The sequence below is a fragment of the Littorina saxatilis genome, linkage group LG1 (genome assembly GCF_037325665.1).
Source record: "Littorina saxatilis isolate snail1 linkage group LG1, US_GU_Lsax_2.0, whole genome shotgun sequence".
Classification (NCBI taxonomy): domain Eukaryota; kingdom Metazoa; phylum Mollusca; class Gastropoda; order Littorinimorpha; family Littorinidae; genus Littorina; species Littorina saxatilis.
This window is the reverse complement of record NC_090245.1, coordinates 72,073,799-72,095,050: the sequence shown is the minus strand read 5'-3', so window position 1 is coordinate 72,095,050 and position 21,252 is coordinate 72,073,799. Positions and strand designations below refer to the sequence as shown.

The window sequence follows — 21,252 nt, the reverse complement described above, 5'->3', positions numbered from 1 at the left end:
GTCAAAGGCTTTTGCAAAGTCTACGAAAATGGCACCACAGAATTCATCATCGTTTATTTTGTCCAACCACTGATCAACAAGAGAGATTAAGGCAGTGTGGCAGGAATGCTTAGCTCTAAATCCTGATTGTTTAGGATGGAATAAGTTGTTTTGGTTGAAATGTGTTAGGATGTGTTTGTTGATATGCTTTTCCAGTGGTTTTGATAACACAGAAAAAATGGAAATTGGCCTATAATTTGAGGGGTCTCTTTTGTCACCTGATTTAAACAGAGGAATCTTCTTCTTCTTCGTTCATGGGCTTAGACTCCCACGTTCACTCATGTTTTTAGCACGAGTGGATTTTTACGTGTATGACCGTTTTTACCCCGCCATTCAGGCAGCCATACGCCGATTTCGGGGGAGGCATGCTGGGTATTTTTGTGTTTCTATAACCCACCGAACTCTGACATGGATTACAGCATCTTTTCCGTGCGCACTTGGTCTCGTGCTTGCGTGTACACGCGAAGGGGGTTAAGTCACAAGCAGGTCTGCACATAAGTTGACCTGGGAGATCGGAAAAATCTCCACTCTTAACCCACCAGGCGGCAGCGACCGGGATTCGAACTCACGACCTCCCGATTAGGAGGCCGACGTCTTACCACCACGCCCTTTACCCTGTTTCAGGGCTACTGGAAAATATTTTTTGTCTAAACAGAGATTGTAAATGTAGGTAAGTGTTTCAGAAATTACGGGGGCTGACAATTTAAGAATCCTACCATCAAGCCCATCGAGCCCCCGGGTGCCTGTTTGCCTGAGGTGTGAAAGTGCGTGAAAAACTTCAGGTACTGTAAGAAGGGGAATTTTTGCTTGACATGAAATTTGTTTTGATTTGCAAAATTCTTCTAAAACTTTCAAATCATTTAATTTGGACTTAGAAAAATGTGTGTTTAAATCAACTCGGATGACTGGCAGCCTTTTTATTTTTAAGTTCATTTATTGCCTTCCATATATTCTTTGAGTTTTGCTTTGAACTTGATGATGCTAGGTCACGAAAAGATTTTATCTTTTTTGTTCGTTTAAGTGAATTTACCTTATTTCTCTGTTCTCTGTATTCCTCTTCCTTGCTAACCGACTTTAAAAAAATCGCGATGGTCAATGGCATGTTGTAAATCATTACCAAACCATTTAGGTTTTACAATGTGCCTAACTCTCTTTATTCTCCATGGAGCATGTTTATCGTATATATGTCATTGAAGGCACTAAGCCAATGTGTTAGGGCTTCGTCCGGATCCCTAAAATTGTAAGTATCAGATAGTGGGGAATTCCAAAGTTCATGTAGAAAGGTGTCTTCGTTAAATTGAGAAAAAGAGCAGTATTTTATTGTCTTGTGACCAACTTTAGGAATTTTGACACCCTTTCTTGACCATGTTAAACAGATAGGAAAATGATCGCTGCAACCATTGGCTGGAACACAACATTCAACAATATTATGGTGATCAGTAACATAGATATGATCTATCAGAGTACTGCTGGATGCTGTGACTCTAGTGGGAGTGTTATAGAGGTTAATCATATCAACCCACTGCTTGTTTTGTTTAAGCAAATCAACATTAAAGTCTCCCAACAGAATTGTTTCCTCTGACTCGAGCAGAACTGCATCTAACATCTGTGTAAAGTCATCTGACCAGTTTGCTCGCTCTGCGGGATTTCTATAACAAAATCCTATGAGGAGTGGAAGTGCTCCTCTCAACTTAACTTCAATCCACACAGATTCCACGAAGTTCTCAAGGTGTATTATTCGTGTATAACTAATTGATTCACTTATGTACAAAAGTATACAAGTTTCTCTACTTTGCTGAGGGTCTCTGCGTAACGTACTGTAACCTGGAATATAAACAACATCAGAATCCGAGATCTGAGGTGTTAATCTTGATTCTGTGATCGCAAAATTGTAAAAAATTGTTCCAGTATTTAACAGCATTGTAGAAATATCATTGATTTTATTTATAGCATGGTGAAATGTTCAGGTGCCCAACACGGAGACCCTGTTTTGTTGGCCATGTATCTTTCTTTCTTTCTTTATTTGGTGTTTAACGTCGTTTTCAACCACGAAGGTTATATCGCGACGATTGGCCATGTAGTATGAGAGCTACTCATATTTAAACTCAAGTAGCGTTTTTGCGAAGTTGCAGCAGGCTGGCCGGTGTAACGATGTGAGATTGACCCCTCTGTCACCTTTCTCTCTCGGCCTCGTTGATCTTGTTCTTTGTCCACAATCTTTACATCGGCAAACTTGAGATTGCATGCCAGGCGTATGTACCTTGCCGACTTGGGTGAAGGGCGTCCCGGTACAGGGCCTTGCGGGGGGCGCCACTGGCGGTGAGGAAGGTGTCAGTGTAGTCGGTAAACAAGACACACTCTCTGGCACAAACCCTTTCCAGGGAATGATTGGAGGTCGCTACAGTCTTGCTTAGAGCGTGCTCTCCCTTTTAGGCACAGAAAGTACTGTTTCTAGTTAGACAAAAAAGCAAAAGTCACAAATCCAATTGCATTATGTACGGATGAACGGCACAAACACAATATGTAACAAGTCGCGTAAAGGCGAAAATACAACATTTAGTCAAGTAGCTGTCGAACTCACAGAATGAAACTGAACGCAATGCAATTTTTCAGCAAGACCGTATGTACTCGTAGCATTGTCAGTCCACCGCTCATGCTCATGGCAAAGGCAGTGAAATTGACAAGAAGAGCGGTTTAGTAGTTGCGCTGAGAAGGATAGCACGCTTTTCTGTACCTCTCTTCGTTTTAACTTTCTGAGCGTGTTTTTAATCCAAACATATCATATCTATATGTTCTTGGAATCAGGAACCGACAAGAAATAAGATGAAAGTGTTTTTAAATTGATTTAGAAAATTTAATTTTGATAATAATTTTTATATTTTTACTTTTCAGAGCTTGTTTTTAATCCAAATATAACATATTTATATGTTTTTGGAACCAGAAAATGATGGAAAATAAGATAAACGTAAATTTGGATCGTTTTATACATTTTTTTTATTTACAATTTTCAGATTTTTAATGACCAAAGTCATCAATTAATTTTTAAGCCACCACGCTGAAATGCAATACCAAAGTCCGGGCTTCGTCGAAGACTACTTGACCAAAATTTCAACCAATTTGGTTGAAAAATGAGAGCGTGACAGTGCCGCCTCAACTTTCACGAAAAGCCGGATATGACGTCATCAAAGACATTTATCGAAAAAAAGAAAAAACGTTCGGGGATATCAATCCCAGAAACTCTCATGTAAAATTTCATAAAGATCGGTCCAGTAGTTTGGTCTGAATCGCTCTACACGCACGCACGCACGCACACACACACACACACACACATACACCACGACCCTCGTTTCGATTCCCCCTCTATGTTAAAACATTTAGTCAAAACTTGACTAAATGTAAAAAGGAGAAAAAAGGATGGTACGCGAGGTAGAAAAAAATCGATTTAAAGTTTACTGTTTTTGAAAGTTTGCTGACTTTTGGCATATTCCGCCTGCCGTACGTTACGCTTTGCTGCCCGCCACACATTTTCTGCGGCGAGCTGATAACACACAATGGCGGAGCTGATAACACACAATGGCGGCACCCAGTGCACGTGCGGACGCTGCAGATCTCGGTGAGTGAAAATCCTGTGTTACAGTCTCTTTATGATATAAAATTGCATTGCTATGAGTTGTGTTCTGTCTAGCGTGTTATAAAAGTACGTTGCAGGCAAGCTATGTGTCATTTTATGAGTAATTTCACTCAATTTCTGTGAAAAACGAGTCAAAATGTATGGTTGGCTAACGGAGTCAGATCCACCGGCAACCTATTCAGAGAATCATTCCATTTGTGACTCATGTCGAACTTAGTGTGTGTGACGCGTGCGCGCGCGTGAGTGTTAGTTGGTGTGTGTCTGTGTGTTCAGTATATGTGCACCTGTCCCTCTCTGTCCATGTGAGTTTGTTTTTTTACATAGAGGGGGAATCGAGACGAGGGTCGTGGTGTATGTGTGTGTGTGTGTGTGTGTGTGTGAGCGTGTGTGTGTGTGTAGAGCGATTCAGAGTAAACTGCTGGACCGATCTTTATGAAATTTGACATGAGAGTTTCTGGGTATGATATCCCCGGAACTGTTTTTCATTTTTTCGATAAATGTCTTTGATGACGTCATATCCGGCTTTTTTTAAAAGTTGAGGCGGCACTGTCACACCCTCATTTTTAAATCAAATTGATTGACATTTTGGCCAAGCAATCTTCGACAAAGGCCGGACTTCGGTATTGCATTTCAGCTTGGTGGCTTACAAATTGATCAATGACTTTTGTAATTAAAAATCTGAAAATTGTAATAATTCTTTTTTTAAATATAAAACGATCCAAATTTACGTTCGTCTTATTTTTCATTATTTTCTGATTCCAAAAACATATAAATATGTTATATTTGGATTAAAAACAAGCTCTCATTCTCAAAATTAAAAAAAAAATTATGATCAAAATTAAATTTCCGAAATCGATTTAAAAACAATTTCATCTTATTCCTTGTCGGTTCCTGATTCCAAAAACATATAGATATGAAATGTTTGGATTACAAACACGCTCAGAAAGTTAAAACGAAGAGAGGTACAGAAAAGCGTGCTATGCAGCACAGCGAAACCACTTCCGCGCTAAACAGTCTCGTCAGTTTCACTGCGTTTTGCACGAGCGGCGGACTACGGTCATTGGGAAAAAATGCAGTGCGTTCAGTTTCATTCTGTGAGTTCCACAGCTTGACTAAATGTAGTAATTTCGCCTTACGCGACTTGTTTATCGTTGTCATCGTTGTTGTTCTCAGCACAGATCTAGATGCTTTTGTTTAGAAGGGGAGTACGAGTAGATGATCCCGCTTTAATAGTAAATTTCCGCATTTTTCAGATGAACCTGAGCCAACATGCGTCATCTGTAATAAGCCAATCCTGTAGTGGAATGCATGAATGGAGACTATTATAGTTAGCAACTAAAGGTAGGTTCGAACTACGCAGTTCGTAACTAAAGATTTAGTCAGTCTGCAATGCATGAGAGCGAACTTGGTCGAGACTACTTAGTTACCAACAAAAAGAGTAGGTCATAACTTTCAAGTGACGTCACGGGGAATCCCCGTCACTGCGCAGGCGCGGTGAACTCTTCACCTTCGAAAGTGGTAAACAAACCAGCATGGGATTGGGAGCATGGTAACAGTGCGAACTTGAGTGGTTGATCGATGCAATATTATTTTGGCGAGCAAACAAGACAAACATAGGCAGAACGCATTTATGTTTCTCTCAGTTCTTCCGCACATTACTAGAGCTAAAACTGCCCGACCGGGGAGATGTACGCAGCATATAGGCTGAGTCAGTGTCGTCGAAGATTTGAGTGATGGCTCAGTCGGTATGTACTGGGAAAAAGTCCGTGTCCCTCATACTGATTGTGCATTTTAAAGCAAAGCTGGAACTTTGTAACAGACAATGATGTATGGATGTATTTAAGTTTGTGTTTCAATTTATGGGAGCGAAACTGACATTTCTGAACTGAAAAAAGTCGTGTTTTGTGGAGTTTAGAGTTGTCAGTAGAGACCGAGTAATCGTTGAAGAGAAATAATTGCATGGTTCACCGATGGAGAGTTAAACGACCATAAAACCGCACCACAGGTATGTCACGAAGCTGTCTAAGTTCTACACTATACAACAAAAGAAAATTGAATGAGGGAATCAAGACAATAGATCAACTCTCTCTTTCTTTCTCTCAGTCTCTATCTCTCTCTCTCTCTCACACACACAGGCATACGCACATACTAACACACACACACACACACACACACACACACACACTCACTCTCTCCCTCTCTCTCTAAACCGCTAAGAGGGAGGGACAAAGTTGAGAACAAGAGTGCCAGATAAAGGAAGGAATGTAATTTGGAGCGATCATTAAACAAATTAAGAAACAAGCAAGTTAGCAAGCAAATCCTTGAAAATGTGTGATGTCATACAAAAGGAGCCAACAATGTTTTGGCCTGGTGTTCTACTTACAAAATAAACTAGTAAAAGAATTGTGAGATGTAAAGAGAAAAGATTAACTGGAAACACTACCGAATTACAAGACATCATCAGTGATTTGAATCATGCACTTATGATTTTCTTCCTTTTTTCCAGATCGGGTAGAATACTTTATGTCAGTGACATATTTAAATGATTGCAATTTTGTGCTGGTCTTTAACATGAATAATTAGATACAATGAATACATTATTCAATGAGTAGGAAGTGACAATATTTTAATGTGTATGATCTTGTTTGATGAATGCCGCAAACACTCTGAGAAGTTCTTCTAAGCAAGCAAAGAAACAGAGGTAATGAAGTTGGATACTGAGATGACTATATTTTGTAACTTAGACACTCTGTCTATAAGGAAGCTAGCTGTTGCTTGAACATCATTTGAAAATTAATCTGCATTGCTTCGGTATGGTAGAGCTGATCATCAAAATGCATCTCATGTGTGAAATTTTAGCTTTGATGTTGCACTGACTTCAGAAGACTAACCTGTTTCGTGAGTAAAAACTGCAAACATTTCAAGCTGACAAGAACAGAACGATGTTAAAATATAAGATATGATAAGGGAAATCAGTGAAGGCTAAATTAAACAAAGAATGAAATTGTAACCCACTCTGTACAAGTGGCGCGTTTTGCTGCATTGATCATCTTTTATTCTTTCATGTGTTCTTTTGAGTTTCCGACAACATTTGTTGTGTCATTGTGTATGAACGTTTTAATTTAAATGATGATAAACAATGATTGCATATTTTGTGTAAACGATTTCGCTCAACGTCTCAGATGTGGCATGCAGGCTTCACGTGGAATAAAACCATCCCTCCACTTTAACATATACCAGCTGTCAAAAACACGTGTGTTTACTTTGAAGTGTTGGAATGTTTGATCAATTAATTTGTTTAACTTCTACTGGCATCAATCCGCAAAATGTATTCATTCAAACATTCCAACTTTGCACATGACCCAGTCAGAATGTAAATGTTTGGTATGTATCAAAGTGTATAGATGGCCTAACCTCATGTAAGAGCCCATGCAGATATAAAATAGTAAGCCAAACTTGGCGTTTGCAAGAAGAACGGTGCCTTGAAACTGACAGCAGCAACAACAATTTAATTATCCACAATCAGTGTCACTCAGGTTTTCACCCCATCCAAACCACCAGCCATCCTCTCACTAAAAACCAAAACAAACTCCCCAAAACACACACACACACACACACATTAAAACACAGAGAATCATGAGATTTGTTTGTTTGTTTATTCATCCTGTAGAATGTTTCTTTAGCCACTGAGCCAACTATAATACTCGTCATAAAAAGTAGGCAGATCCGTTTGAGGGCAAATCTTTATGATGAGGCCGTTTATTAAAAAAACCAAATACAGGTTGACCCAAAAACAATGCAACCCACAACAAGTTAATAACCTACATTTGTGGACATAAACTTCAGCCTATGCATGACCCTTCTACAAAGTGACAATTTTGAAGATCAAATAGGCTGACTTTTGTGCAATTTTAAATTAAGTTCCCAATTTTGGGGATCGACTCAACGGTTCGGGTTTTAAAATTGAGCGGTAGCCAAACTTGCCCGATCTAAGCGCTCAAGATTGTAACATTCGGGGCAATTCGAATCACAAAAGTATACCTTAATCAACATTCAGACCTGGGAATCCCTGTTTTGGACTTGGAGTATTCTCAAACAAACTTGGTGTATTTTTTTTTTAAATGAGCGTACTCCACATTTAAACATGCTTCACACGCGTCTGTCTATGAGTATATAACTGCTTTCTTCAGGTCACCGATGATCTAGGGGGTGTATACTCAGACATTCAGATAATATAAAAGCTAAAAGTCTGGAGGGTTTAAATTAAGTAAGTATTGATACCGTTCATGGTCAAACTTCGTTTTAGTGAATCGTCCGCCGAATTTGGAATTTATTTTTTTAAATAGAGCACAAAAGTCAAACCATTTGACCAGTTACATTTGATCTACAAAATGTCCACTTTGTGGAAGGGTCATGCACTGGCTGCGGTTTATGTACCTTAAAAATAAAGTGATTCGGTCAACAGATGTAGAAGTTATTAGCATTGTTTTAGTGTTACATTTTTTTGGTTTATCCTGTATATGACTGAAAAAAGCCATTCATTCCCCAAACCTATTCAGAAAGCAGATTGGGTTTATATGACATAGTGTTTATACAGTGGAACATACAACACAGACACCCTGCAAAATAAAATTCGCAAAATCAATGTTCCCGCGTTAAAATTGACAAAAAATCAGAACTGCCAAAACAAAACATCTTCTGCACGTCAATAGAAAAAACAATCAAATCTGCATCCAAATCAGTCAGTTTTGTTCACATATCTGGTCTAACACTGACATTAAGGCATGTTGATTTGTGTAGGTGTCATTCCTCTGAGAAGCTGTAAAAGGCAGTTTTAGTGGGTAATGAGACAAAAACCGGTACGTTTTCGTAACTCCTCAACGCATTGCCTTCAACGTTGCGGTGATTTGTGCTAACAGTAGTAACAGATGTGGGAAAGTTCATACGGATTTTAAAGTCATTTGAGACATTTGTCTGCTGTTAATTGACATGCCAGAAAGATTTCTTAAATTGATGGTAGGTCTTCGCTGACTCATTGAAAAACAATTAATTTGTTGTTATCTTCAAGAACAATAACAGATGCGCCACACAGTTAAATTTCATGTACATATTTTATCAGACATTGGCGGTATGAGGATTTCAACGCGAACATTAATATTTTGCCTCATTCAGAGCGCTGAGCGCAAATGTAGGCCTACGCCTAGAAAAGCTCACGGCTGACACGCTTAACTGATCATGGCTCTTGAAAGAGCATTTTCCAAGAATGTGTGTGTGCGTACAAGTGCGCTGTGAACAGTCATAGTTGAAAATGTATGAAATTAAAGGTAAATTGAAGCTTTCATTTTTCTTAATGCATGCTAATTTTTTTTTACAAATTCAGTTCATTGGACAGGGTACATTTTTATTTTTAAAATTCGTTCTGGCATGTCGCGCAACAGCAGAACTAATATCTCACATGACTTGAGATTCCGTGTGTACTTAACGACATGTGTTAGCCCAAATCACTGACAAGTTTTAAGACAATGCGTTGAGGAGTTACTGAAATGTACCATTTGTTGCTCTCATTTTTGTACTTAACGACGTGTGTTAGCACAAATCACTGACAGTTTTAAGACAATGCGTTAAGGAGTTCTGAAATGTACCATTTTTGGTCTCATTACCCGCTAAAACGACTTCAAAAACTGAGAGGATTGACAACTACACGCTCAGCATGCCATAGCGTTCATGTTAGACAAGATATATGTGAACAAAACGGACTGTATTGGATAAAGATTTGATTGTTCTGTCTAATGACATGCAAAACATGTTTCGGTTTAGTTGTTCTGATTTGTGTTGTTGATTTTAACACGGGAAGCTTGATTTTGTGAATTTGATTTGTGGGAGGGGGGGGGGGGGGGGGGGTGTCTGTGTTGCAGGTTTCACTGCATAGACACTACGTCATGAAAACCCAATTTTGTTTCTGAATAAAGTAGGGAAATTAATGGCCTTTTCAGTCATATACTTGGTTTTTCAATCAACAGCCTCATCAGTAAGATCTGCCCTCAAACGCATCTGCCTACTTTATATGACGGGTAGTGTAGAAACCTCTGCAAGCATTCTCAGCCGAATCAGATGGAAAAGCACAGAATTGTGATGGTACTCTGAATTTGATCATCGTCCCCAGCGAACCCAGGAACCAAGGTGCAAACAGCCTTCCCTTAATGTAGCGGTCCTTCCTGAAAAATAAAGAAAACATATAACTGAGCACCTTCAGTATTCACGGGGATGGGTTTTGGTTAGCGAGGGGAGGGTGTGTGTTGGGGGGAGAAGGTGTGTACGTGTTGAGCAGTGTGTGTGTGTGGGGGGGGGGGGGGGGTGGGGGTGAGGAAGCACTTGCTCTTCACATGACCATTGGGATCGGGGATGGTGTGTGTGATATTGTAATCTAAACTATTAAAAAAATCTGTGCGTGTATGAACTTTGTGCTCGGCAGAAATGTTTCTCGATTTTAGTCAAAAACAAGTGTGCCCTCAACCCACACACTTTCGCTCTTCAGCATCAACACTATACAGTTTGAGTTTCATTGGGAAATGTGTCTCGATTTCAGTCCAAAACAGAACTTTCAGGATCCAAAGCACTCGCCTGTCAGCCTTTTTATTAAAATACATTTAACCCACCACATTTTCCAGTGATGAAGATTCTGGGGATGTGTGTTGATCCCATTGATTTTGGCCATTTCAGATCTGGCCAGTTGTACATGGGATAGGAACATAACTTCACCCAGACACACAAAATATTGACACCCTGACAGTCAGTGACTGCTTCATGTGCATAGTTGAATTTTGTTTATGAACGAATTTCTCAAAAGTCACTCGCAGAAGTAAAGAAGTAACATTTTTGTTAATCTGAGAGTGGTTTCCACAACAAAATCTAACTCTGAGCAGGAAGAAGCCAGGGTGTTGAATGTAGAAGTATCCGAGTGAACAGATTCATTCTTATTCCATGTAAAAGCCTGGCAAGATCTAGGATGGTGAGCCAAGGGAAGAATAACTGTATGTGCCTTTAAGTTTAAAATAATTCCAGTATTAATTAGTAATTAGTAATGATTTCATTTTATCTTGCAATTTTGTTTTACTTTCCTGTGCTGCATTAGTTCATTCACACTGTGTAATTTACTTCAAGAATAGTGGCAAAGGATTTGAGAAGAGAAAGAGAACTAAAACCAAGCTTTATACATGTACCATTTTGTATAAATAATACAAATTGTACTATGCAAGGATACATACAGATGTAAGAATTTATTTTATACAAAGCCGTAATGTTTTTGTGTCAATAAACTTGCATCTCCTGCCACTACTCTCAGATTCAGATGTAACAAGTGTTGACATAGCTGAATGTATCTATCTAGATTGTAAGTGCATCTAATGTGAAACGCAGATCTCTTTACAACACAACGTACAAAAGTCTGCCAAAAACATCTACACAGCTTCAAACTACTATCACCAGTGCCAATTTACATATCATAAATCAATTTTACAATAACAATTTAATAGGCACAAGCAGGTACTTGGTAGTGGTACAGAAATGTGTGACTTACTCTTCATGGTAGTCTGTAAAGCAGCATGTCCACTCAGTCTGAATCCTCTCCAGAATCCATCTGAATGCAAGAGCTGTATGAACACTTCATCACACATCATCTCTGGTTTCTTAGGAGGCCTGAAAAAACACACCATAAAATAATTAATTAACAATAAATAATAACTGTATTATAATTAAACCACTCGCTCATTGATTCTTTTATCCCCTCTTTCACAATCATAGTTTATACAGCAGCATTTACCTCTGACTCTGTTCATGCAGAGTAAATATCAAGTATTTAAACAGAAAAATAAGTCATTGTTGAATAACCCTTCTAAAAATACACAATAGACACACTTTCAGTGGCAGTGATTCAAGTGAAGTCAGTTTCTTTCTTCATTTGTATACACACAAAAATTGTTTTGGGCCAGTTAGTGTTACTCTTGGCTTTACCACTTACTATATCAAATTATACATGCATTCAGCTTAGAAAACATACTTCTAATGTTGGGAGTGCAGTGTGAGCCAGGACATTTACAGCAAATAAGGATACACAACAGTTCATTCAGAGATAGATTTGCCATTCACTGCATTATATTGTTAGTTGAATGAGATAGATCTACAGCGATGCTTCAATGCATTAGATTAGCTTTGTTTTAGTGTCTACTGTTCATTGCTCCACCGTGGGAAATTCAGTCAACAGTGCACAGTTCCGAAGAAACCGATGCTGCTGTGCATAATCATTGATGCATTGACGATCGTTCATTGTCAATGTCACTGTCAGAAAAACAACAACTGTATCTTTCATCGTCACCACTACACAATGGCTCGTAGGCCTATTTTCCTATGACACTGAACACGGTTTCGGAGACACTCAGACAGTACTGCCTGGCCCAAAGATCTAGATCTACCCTTGCTCTCACTTTCTAACAAATGTATTATTGCAATATAATCTGACACACACTCACACACCGAGGCGCACAAACGAACACACACACCGTGGGACACACAAACTACACGCACACAACGGATGAATCTTGCTCTTACCTGTTGGATGATCCAAACCGATTAAAATCAGCGACAGGAAGATGTACAAGCCAAATTTGTACAGTCGCTGATGTAAAAAGTGAAAATTTAGTCAATGTTCATAGCAAATCTCCCGACTCAAGGTAGATCGTGTCCCAAATCAGCTGTGCCGGTCACTTCACGACTTGTATTTGAACCCCCTCCAAAGCGCAATCAATGTTTCAACTTCTTTGTCGACATCATTCTTTGGTTCATGCGTCGGACTGCCGAATATTTGATTTTTTTGTACAGCAAAATCAAAGACTGTCATGGCAGCCGCCATTTGTGTTTTTGCAATAGTTCGAAACTAAGGAATTTGGTCCTCCTCGGAGGAGGACCAAATTTAGGCAAGTTAGTCACCAACTTAGGTCGGAACATTTGAAAATATCGTGCCATGCATTGCGCACTAGAGCGATAGTTTCGAACTTTGGATTTAGTTCCCAACTAGCTTGATAGTCTCCATTCATGCATTCCACTACAGAACGGACAACAAGCTGTGCACCAGACTGAAAAGGGGGTAAAAGGCCTTAAAAAGGCCAGTCAGTTACGTAGAGGTTACATGCCGAGTCTCAGTGATTATCAAAAATAATGGTCTCAGTTCGCGGTCATGAAAAAGCTCGCTGAAGCTCGCATTTTTCATGATCCGCAAACTTCGACCATTATTTTTAATAATCACTGAGACGAGGTATGTAACCTCTTTATTCCTCCTTTCTTCAGTTATTCAAAGAAAAGAGGAGTTTTTGTGCGAAAGTTTGATCGAATCCAAATCACTCAACCAGTCTACCTGCGCTGGCGATTGAATAATGCGCGGTTGTATAGTTCAGGGAAAATCAATCAATTCTGTTAACACTTCTTGTCAGTTTCCCTGTTTTGAACTAAAAATCAAGTACACAGTTATGTTGTTATTCTGCTGTGCCGGTAAAGGCAGATAGTGTGTGTTCTGTTCATGTTTTGGTATCGCTTAGGAAATGTTTTTTCTTCGAATGGGACAAGCAGACGAACTTTTGCACCCGTGTTCCAACGTTAAAAACTGTATGAAGTTCCGTTTTCTGGGGCAAAATAGTGTATGAAACCGCTGTATGTTCTTTAAATTGATGCGATGTGTGCATTTGGTTGCGTGTGATCTGTTTATAAAATGAAATATTGTCGAAAACTAACCGTCGGATTGCAGACTCTTGTCCAAGCAACTCAGTTCAGAACATTTGGAAGGGGAACTACTCTTGTCGTACGAGAGTTACTTGCCTTGGGAGTTTGCGTGCACTCATAAGAGATCTAAAGCGAGTTTCTCTGCACTGATCGTTAGATTTGGATTTAGAAAACGACCAAACTCATAGATTTTATATGGAGATTAATGTGTTCAAGCCTGTAGTTGCCAGTTTAAATGCAGTATGTTTGTATTGTTTGGTCTAGAGATGTATATTTCGTACATTGGAGCGTTCGGAACTTTTCAATCGCTAAAGTAGTTCCCTCAAAGTCTAACTCATCAACCTGTGAGCTATCGAGGATTCAGGCCCGTTATTGGGTAAGTGATTTTGGTTGTTGGGTAAGTTACCGACAAATAACCAGCCCTACACGTTTACAGAGAGAAAGAAGCAGAGGGGGGAATAAGTAATGTTTCACCGACGTTCCAAGTAGGCCAGAGACTACATAAGGAGTGTAGGCAAGAGTTCTGCAACGCCAACTCGATAAACCGTGATAATAGAAAACGCACAACAGAGGAATCAGCGAATGTGGCTACCCTACGTTCGAAGCAGCAAAAATTTGACTTTGCGCATGACTGCTTGTTTTGTGGCCAGCCTGCTCTTGAAGATGACGAAAAGAAAGTATGTCCAGATGTGTATTTTGTACGTTCGTTTAGTTTTCAGCTTAAACTTCTTCAAGCATGCCAAGAACGAGGTGTAGGGGACAAATGGGCAGAGATCGTTCGAGGTCGCCTTGAATTTGCACCAGATCTGCATGCAGCTGATGCAGTATATCATAATCAATGTAATGTAAATTTCAGAACAAAGAAAAATGTGCCAATTTCATTTAACTCTCATCCCGATACCCTGGCGAAAGAAACGACGAAAGGACGACCAGAAGATCCAACTCGAACAGAAGCCTTTCTCCGAGTGATTTCCTATCTTGAGGACAATGAAACTGAACAGGTGACTGTAGGCGACCTTTGCAAAAAGATGGGACAATATTGTGATGAACCTTTTCTGAAAAACACATGAAAAGGAAGCTGGATCAGCATTTTGGTAAAACCATCATCATTACCAGCACCAACAACAAGTCCAACATCATAACTTTCCGTGTTACTGCAGCGGACATTTTATACTCATTTTCAAGAACTCCGAAAGATGAGGATGCAACGACTGAGAAGCTGCGAATTGTAGAAGCTGCTGCAAAACTGATCATGTCTGACATCCGGGAGATGAAATCAAACAAAGACAAGTATCCCACAAGAGATGAAATCGGAAACCTTGAACACAATCTTGAGTATCTGCCCGAGTCTGTCAAGCGCTTTCTCCAGACACTTATGCACAGGAAGAAGGAACCACAGCTGAAAATTGCATCGCTGGGACAAGCTTTGGTGCAAGCAACATGTCCAAGGATTGTGATGGCACCTCTTCAGATAGGGCTTGCTGTCCAGCTTCACCATCTGTTTGGTTCAAGGTATTTAGTTGATCACTTGAACAAGCTAGGGTACTGCCTTTCGTATTCTGAGGTCAAGATCTTTGAACAGTGTGCTGCCGTGAATCAATGCACAGATCTAGCTGGCATGACACCAAATAACTGCATTCAATTTGTAGCAGATAATGTGGATCATAACATCAGAACCTTGGATGGTAGGGGAACTTTTCATGGAATGGGAATTATTGCAGCAGCAACTCCGGGAGCCAGATCTTTCAAACCAGTTCCGCGAAACCCGGATGTGACTGCTGTAAGTACCATAAAGGCAGGTCATATTCCAGTGCAATACTACAAAGCTGTGTCATCTGATTTGTCATTTAAATACAGCGAACTGCGAGACATGTCGGTGGAGGATGCCACTTGGAAACTGGACCTGCTGTGGAAGCTGTCATGGCCTCTGTGCTCCCCCAGACCTGGATGGTCTGGAATGATGCAGTCTGTCTCAAATGGCCTCTATCCCGGCAAGAGCACTGTGACTTTCCTTCCGATGATCGACATGGATCCCACAAACCTGAGCTGCATCTTTTCCACTCTGCAATTCGTGTCATCCTTGGCAGCACGTTATGATGTGACACCCGTGCTCACTTTTGACCAACCCCTTTGGTGGAAGGCACAAACGATTGTAGATTGTGAACCACACGAAAGTCCTCTTCGTTCCATTGTTGTGCGCCTCGTTGGCGCAGGAACATGTCGTCTGATCCACTGGAGCCCTGCACTACTGATCTACCACCCGCACCAGAGTCATTACTGAAAGTCATCAGATGTAACTGTAAGGGAGACTGCTTGTCCAGGAGGTGCACCTGCAGGAAGCATGGATTGGAGTGTTCACTCGATTGTGGGGAATGCAAGGGGATTGGCTGTGCCAACTCAGCTTCTCTGCAGGAAATTGAAGGCCTTGAACTTGAGATAGTATAAACTGACACTGTATTATATATGCGTTTGAGTTCTGGACAGAGAAACTAGTACTTTTCAGAAGCGCTACCATTGGCAGACTTTATGTTCCTGAGACACTGAGATTAGGTCATTTAAGATTTCCCCAAAACTCTATAGACTATTGATTTCCATTGGGTCATTCCCTAACCCCCACTCCACCTACGACGCCCTCCTTGTTCATTATCATTAGTCGCCAGCCTTCGACAGTACCGGATATTGAGGGGTACGGTGAGTAAGACTACACGCTTATTGTCTTGTATATATGGTACTTTTTGTTATTCGCGCAAGCAGCTTGCTGTCTTTTTGCTGTGTTACATTATGCATATTGTATGACAATGTTAGATGTTTTTGTTTTTCATGTTCTTTTTTTTTCATGATAAAGTCCGCAAGATGATGTGCTACTAAGAATATGCTTAAAGTTCGTGTGCCGAGTTGGTCATTACAGTTACACAGCTTAACTTTATTATCTGTTCATGGCATTCAGGACTTGCGTGAGCAAATACTGTGAACGCATCTATTATTATTGCAAATCGGTTTGTTCCATGTGAAATATCTCACAAAACCCTACAAAATGACATGTTACATGACCATATTTGTTTTTTTTTACAAGAATTTTAACTTTTCCGGTAATGTTGTGACGTCATAACCGTCCAAATGACCCACTTGCGCAACCCGCAGCAACCTCCTTTTTTACTATAATGTTTATGTGCCTATTTTCGACCTTTTCATAAAGAAAACAAGACTTTTGCAATTTTGTCCAACCTTCCCTTTTTTCAGACATAACTTTCTGTGCCTATTTGGTGGCACAAGAGAGGAAGCATGTAGACGTGCTGCAGGAAACACCTTCTTCATGAGCTTGAACAATCCGGACCATACTGTCTCAGTGATGGTGTTGTGTCGGCAAGTGTTGACCCCGATGTGGACGATTACTAGTTGAACCTGTTTGGATTGTGGAATGTTGGTCAACCAGTGCGTTAAATCGTCCACACAGAGCCCCGACACACTGAGGATTTGGGACGCTTTGCCGGGAAACATGAGTTCTTCTCTGACAGGTCTCATCACCGAGTCACCGAGCAGCACGCGAGTGGTTGAAGAAGCTACTCGGAGCTCTGCCAGCTGCTGCCGTGGATTTATGTTGTCGGGAGACTGAAGTTTCGCAGCGGATAGACGCAGTTTGTTTTCTCGTGTGATATCGATAGACTCTTCATTCGTGTCAGCGCCATTCTGTAGTACAGGCTGAGTGACTCTCTTAGGTAGAGCTGAACTTGTTTCCACCTCATCGTTCAGTGCTTCAAACCTGTTGAACGTTTCGACACCCGCATCGACTTCAGCGGGTATAGCTTCTACAGCTGTTTGTGACTCTGTTGTTGTTGTTGTTGTTGTTGTTGTTGTTGTTGTTGTTGTTGTTGTTGTTGTTGTTGTTGTTGTTGTTGTTGTTTCTTTCCTGTTTGCAGCCTCTTTCTCTAGCTTTTGGTTCTGCCTTTTGAAGTCACCGAGCTGAGACTTAAGTGTCTGGTTTTGCTTGCTCAGCTCAGTCATCTCCTTCCTCATGGTTGCTAGTGTGTCGTTGAATTTATAGCATTTCGTTTTAATGTGGTGTTTTAAGTTCGCTTTTTATTTGCGCCTTTGCTGTCTCGATGAGGGACATAAACTCATCACGAAGTTCAGGGTAGTCCACGAGCAGAGAAGAGGAGTGTTCAGCGTTCGTTCCGTCCAACACGATTGTGACTTCTTGCGTCGCCTTGACAAGGTCAGCCGATGGGGTCAACTCGGGGTCAGTTCGGTGTGAGGGCGCCGACGTGGTAGCGCTCAACTCAGCTGGCGAGGCTGGGCCTTGAGGCGAGGTAGTGTTGGTTTTGTTGTCACACTCAGTGGCCGTCGCTGGGGTAGGTTCTTTGGAAGTTGGCGATGTTGAGGAGAGAAGATCAGTTACGTCAGGAGAGGCTGGAGGCGGGGACAACGGGGGGGACTGGGGCTGGATGGAGCCATGTGGACCCATTGTAGAGGCGGTTGAATCGAGACTCTCTGCTGCACGCAACAGCCTGCACGCCCTGGTTGGTTGCTCCCTCGTCACCGTCCGATGGCTGCGGGAAGTGGGCGTGTCCGCACTGTCACGCACCACAAGCCACCCGCTGCTGGACCGCTCGACGGGTGGCAAGGATAGGAGGGCCAGTCGTGTGTTGAGCGTCGTAGCGAGTTCAGGATGTTTGATGATGGAATTTATGCAATCCATCAAGTTCCTGAACTCCGAGTCGCGCCAGTTCGCGCATTTAGTGCCTTGAACAAGGATTGTCCCCGTACTGTAGAACACGCTGATTGTCACAAGTTTGTTTGTTTCACACTTCACCTGCACTTTAGTGCGATACAACTCAGGGGAGGGGAGGGTGGATGGAATGTCGTTGAGAGATTCGCTGTCCTGTACATACATTCGGCGAAGTGGCTTTTCTGCCTCATCAATCCATTGCACAGAAAAGTCTTCATCACAGTCGATGCCATGGCAGTACCGCATGTACAGTACTTGTCTAGCCAAAGGCATAAGCTTGTGCGGGATATCGAACGTTAATTGATTGGGGTCTTTTTTGATGCAGACAGTGGGGACCCATCCCCCTGCCGTACTAATGGTGGGCTGTAATGCCATGCTAATATTCACCGCAAAGCAGTGACTGCTGACAAGTCAATTAATGTGTGTGAGGTGAGCAAGTAACGTAGGGCAACAGAAAACGCATGAGTGCAACATAAAAGTGCACACTACATAGTGAAGCAGTTATCTCCACGCACACATGGGACCGAGTACTCAGAACGTGATCCAGGCAATAACCCAGCCACAACTTGGGTTATGTCACTGTCAGTCAAGCATGACTAAGCACAAGACACTGTGGAGCAATGCTGACCACTGCGAGTAGGGGGAGGAAACTTGATAGTCTGCTACCGACGGTGGGAAAGTTCTTGACCGCAGCATGGCAGGTCAAAATAACACACTGGGACCGAAGCGGCGGAGCGATTGATGCCGACATAGGGAAAAGTATGGGGCAGTGAAGGCCCGAGAACAAAGAACCGAAATCAAAAAATGACAATACCTTTTTAGTCAAACATTTTCATAAAGTGTCCGACCACAAGTACATAGTCCTTCACATCACCGAACTGCAGGTACCAAATTCAACTGGAAAAAACACCTTTGTCCACAGTATAATCCATCAGAATGCAGAGCAAATTCAAAGCGTGCGCTGTGTCTGGCAGCCAGACGAGAGAGGGGGAGAGAGAGAGAGAGAGCTTCTCGTAGTACTCACATACATAACCATTTGGCAGCGTATACCACTATTTGAAAGACATGGTGCCTGCCAAATGGTTGTGTGACGTGTCTATTGTGTTGGCGAAGTGTCTTGTGCTTGTCACTTCTCGCTTTCAGCCCTCACCGCTGGCTAGCACCGTCTGTCCTTTTTAGGACAATGCGAAAAGAGAGCAGAATGCGTCAGTCTCTCCTGCCAGTACAATAACCTCTCCACAACAAGCCCTATGTAGTGCCTCCATCGCGGCGACAGGCGTAAACTGGGTACCGCAAGGCCCCAGGCTAGACTACAAGGACTCGGAGGAGGTTGGCCCCTAGACGTGCGGCATGCGGGCCCACCGGTGTGTGGAAACGCCCAGGTGCCCACGAACCAACCTCCAGCTATGGGTCAAATAGCCGGGCAGGATAGGCTCGTCAACCCTGGCAGGCAGCTATCCTAAGAGAAGACCACTCTGAATTCAAAACGAGGGTAGAGGAGGCTCATCATCCATGGAAGGAAACTCGTCTAGGAGAAGGAAAACTCCGAAATGAAACCCACGCAGTCCCTCGAAGACGGAACGGCACTGGCCTTTTTTAGGCGGGGAGCAGACCGGGTGCCTACGCTACCCTCGACAAATGGTTGTGTCATCAACGAATCAACGTGATGGTGTCGTCTTCATGGGTCGCAGCCAGCAGGTGAAGACGGTGCCGGTGCGACTGGCGACTCCCACCCATCTGACGTGGCCGGGGATGGGCGGAGTAGAGCTACCGGCTACCAGATCAAAGTCATGCACTGGAATGCTGAGGGGGTGAAAGACTTGGTGATGAGAAAATTTCGTTCCCTATATTTCTTTCCTTTTTTGGGGGGGGGGGGGGGGGGCTGTTGTTTAATACTGTATCGTATTTGTAAAGAGTGTTTGTGTGTACGAATGTACCCACACCAGGATAATTACCATTTGCTGTTATGCTTTTGGGCGAAATAAATGATTGTACTTCTTGTTCTTGTTCTGTACCGCCGAGGAATACCTGAACACCTGCAGCTGTAACCTCTTTAGAGATGGGTGTGCAACCAAGTCGTATTCCCCAAAAGATGCCTTAGGCTTAGTGGTTATGCATGCCTTCTTCGGCGAGAGGTTCTAATAGGGGAGGTCATTTTTCTCAAAACTCTTGTCTTTGGCGATCGGGCTCAGCCCACCATCACCATAGCGGTACGGTCCTTTGTATGACTTGTCGGGTAACCTAGATACCCCGAGTACTTCTCACCAGCTTTGTATGAGGTAAACACGAAGTGTGGGTCTCACTCTGTTATGCTCTTGATTTTAGGACTGAAAGTCACCCTATTCGTGTACATGGACGTGCCATGGTTGTCACTAGGATGTATTTTTCTTCCGTAAATTTGCCGAAATGGCCATAAAAGTTCCGGCAGTTTTCGGAAGTTTAAGGCAGTCCTTGGTGTCACTTTAACCATGCGTGGACAATTCGGCATGTATGCCAAAATGATACAATGTTTTTCGCGATTTGTAATAAGTTTAGATGTTGCACATACCACAGAACCCGAACAACGAAAAAGAAGTTTAACGTCAGATGCACAAATCAAGGTTTACTTGTTGTTGTTTCTTTTCTTCTTTTTTTTCTTCTTTTTTTTTTTTGGGGGGGGGGGGTAAACTCTAGAAATATAGCAAATAACCCGGGTTAAAAATAATTCTAGCAAGCAAGGATAAAACAATTCGTCTATTTAACATTATAATGGAGCAAGCAAACTACCGTGCACCAGTTTCACCCGTCGTTTTTCAACTGAGGGGTTTGCAAGAAAAACATCCATACGAAGGTAACAGATACCTTTGGTTCTGCTGACGTGAGCTTCACCATTAGTCTTTATTCAATGCAAGAGCTATTCTAATGTTGCGCACACACCAGTGAAAGAAGAGACCACACTATCGATTCACTGCAGTCAGCAAATGGGTGTTTAACGTTCCTTTGGTCTCCAAGGATCAGCTTCAAAAGGAATGTGCAAGGGCAAAAAAATAGACGAATTCCGAAAATACGTAACTCCGTCGGGTTTGTATGGGTTGTCAAAGAGTGAATA

At 41.9% G+C, this 21,252-nt stretch overlaps 1 long non-coding RNA gene across 1 annotated transcript; it reads right to left on the bottom strand.

Annotated features, from left to right (window-relative positions):
- Nucleotides 1–7,289: 7,289 nt before the first annotated feature.
- On the bottom strand, nucleotides 7,290–12,775 carry LOC138977849 (uncharacterized). Its single transcript, XR_011459509.1, has 3 exons — nucleotides 12,275–12,775; nucleotides 11,247–11,365; nucleotides 7,290–9,885 (listed from the first exon to the last, which is right to left on the bottom strand). It is a non-coding gene; the product is annotated as an uncharacterized lncRNA (long non-coding RNA).
- Nucleotides 12,776–21,252: the final 8,477 nt, after the last annotated feature.